We start from the raw sequence: 2,693 nt of genomic DNA on the forward strand, positions 1-2,693 counted from the left end.
ATTTATGATGTGTTTGAAGACAATAGGAGGTTAGAAATATTATTTGATATTACACATGGACTGTTATGAAGCTCTTCTCCTGCAAGTGTGCATTTTTTTCTGTGCTTACTGATAAAAAACAATCTCAAATCCACTTGCTTTCATCTGCTTATTATTTAGAGTTTGATTCTGCCCTTAGGGTTTACATTCTCTTCTTCGTAGGACACTAATAAACTGGATGAAACAGTTTCTTTGAAATCTAGTGGTACTCCCCATTAGTCAACAGTACTGAAGTTCTCAGTTCAGTTCAGTTTCAGTCACTCAGTCATGTCCGACTCTTTGTGACCCCATGGACTGCAGCACACCAGGCTTCCCTGTTCATCACCAACTCCCGAAGTTTACTCAAACTCATGTTCATTGAGTCAGTGATGCCATCCAACCATCTCATTTTCTGTTGTCCCCCTTTCCTCCTGCCTTCAATCTTTCCCAGTATCAGGGTATTTTCCAATGAGTCAGTTCTTTACCTCAGGTGGCCAAAGTATTGGAGTTTCAGCCTCAGCATCAGTCCTTCCAATGAACATTCAGGACTGATTTCCTTTAGGATGGACTGGTTGAATCTCCTTGCTGTCCAAGGGACTCTCAAGAGTTTTCTCCAACACCACAGTTCAGAAGCATCAGTTCTTTGGTGGTCAGCTTTCTTCCTAGTCCAACTCTCACATCCATGCATGACTTACTGGAAAAACAATAGCTTTGACTAGACCGACCTTTGTTTGCAAAGTAATGTCTCTGTTTTTAATAAGCTGTCTAGGTTGGTCAAACTTCCCTGGTGGCTCAATGTAAAGCGTCTGCCTACAGTGTGGGAGACATGGGTTCAATCCCTGTGTTGGGAAGATCTCCTGGAGAAGGAAATTGCAACCCACTCCTGTATTCTTGCCTGGAAATTCCCATGGATGGAGAAGCCTGGTAGGCTACAGTCCATGGGGTAAAGAGTTGGACACGACTGAGCGACTTCACTTTCGCTTTCTTTCCAGGTTGGTCATAACTACTTCCAAGGAGCAAGCCTCTTCTAATTTCATGGCTGCAGTCACCATTTGCAGTGATTTCTGAAGCTCCCCAAAATGAAGTCTGTCACTATTTCTACTGTTTCCCCATCTATTTGCCATGAAGTGATGGGACCAGATGACATAATCTTAGTTTTCTGAATGTTGAGTTTTAAGCCAACTTTTTCACTCTCCTCTTTCACTTTCATCAAGAGGCTCGTTAGTTCTTTGTAGTTGTTCTAATCTCAGTTCAGTTCAGTTCAGTTGCTCAGTCGTGTCCGACTCTGCGACCCCATGAATCACAGCACGCCAGGCCTCCCTGTCCATCACCAACTCCCAGAGTTCACTCAGACTTACGTCCATTGAGTCAGTGATACCATCCAGCCATCTCATCCTCTGTCATCCCCTTCTCCTCCTGCCCCCAATCCCTCCCAACATCAGAGTCTTTTCCAGTCAACTCTTCACATAAGGTGGCCAAAGTACTGGAGTTTCAGCTTTAGCTTCATTCCTTCCAAAAAGTCCCAGGGCTGATCTCCTTCAGAATGGATTGGTTGGATCTCCTTGCAGTCCAAGAGACTCTCAAGAGTCTTCTCCAACACCACAGTTCAAAAGCATCAATTCTTCGGCACTCAGCCTTCTTCACAGTCCAACTCTCACATCCATGCATGACTACTGGAAAAACCATAGCCTTGACTAGACGGACCTTAGTCGGCAAAGTAATGTCTCTGCTTTTCAATATGCTGTCTAGGGTGGTCATAACTTTTCAGATTAAATGTTAATAAACTTGCAAAATAAGAAAGCTCCACTCTACCTAGTACCTTGCCATAGAAATCTGTGGCCACGGCTCCCCCTGGTGGTCATGGTAAAAAGTACATGAGAGTCTTCAGAACTTTGCATTTCTCACTAGGATTTTTCATTCTTTGGAGTAGACATTAATAGAAAAGCAGCAGCTGCTGCTGCTGCTAAGTCGCTTTAGTCTTGTCCGACTCTTGCGACCCCACAGACGGCAGCCCATCAGGCTCCCCCGTCCCTGGAATTCTCCAGGCAAGAAGACTGGAGTGGGTTGCCATTTTCTTCTCCAATGTATGAAAGTGAAAAGTGAAAGTGAAGTCGCTCAGTGGCGTCGGACTCTCAGCAACCCCATGAACTGCAGCCTACTAGGCTCCTCCGTCCATGGGATTTTCCAGGCAAGAGTACTGGAGTGCGTTGCCATTATTTTCTCCGTAATAGAAAAGGCTAAAGGACAAAAGGGGTTTCCCTGGTGGCTGAGAGGTTAAAGCGTCTGCCTGGAATGCGGGAGACCCAGGTTCGACCCCTGGGTCGGGAATATCCCTTGAAGAAGGAAATGGCAACCCACTCCAGTACTCTTGCCTGGAGAATCCCATGGAGGGAGGAGCCCAGTAAGCTACAGTCCACAGAGGACAAAAGCCTTCCCTGTTGGCTCAGTCAGTAAAGAATCTGCCTGCCAATGTAGGAGACAAGGTTTCTATCCCTGGGTCAGGAAGATACCCTGGAGAAGGAAATGGCAACCCACTCCAGTATCTTTGCCTGGGAAATCCCATTAGTAGGAAGAGCCTGGTGGGCTACAGTCCAAGGAGTTGCAAGAGTCCAGTACGACTTAGTGACTAAACCACCAAAGGACAAAAGGGGAAGGAGAATAATTTAGCAATGTTT

The 2,693-nt window shown here is 45.7% G+C and overlaps 1 non-coding gene across 1 annotated transcript; it reads left to right on the plus strand.

Moving 5' to 3' along the window:
• The first annotated feature begins 2,274 nt into the window (after positions 1–2,274).
• TRNAS-GGA lies at positions 2,275–2,346 on the plus strand. Its single transcript has one exon. It is a non-coding gene; the product is annotated as a tRNA-Ser (tRNA).
• Positions 2,347–2,693: the final 347 nt, after the last annotated feature.

The sequence above is a fragment of the Oryx dammah genome, unplaced genomic scaffold (genome assembly GCF_014754425.2).
Source record: "Oryx dammah isolate SB20612 unplaced genomic scaffold, SCBI_Odam_1.1 HiC_scaffold_14, whole genome shotgun sequence".
In the NCBI taxonomy this organism is placed as follows: Eukaryota; Metazoa; Chordata; class Mammalia; order Artiodactyla; family Bovidae; genus Oryx; species Oryx dammah.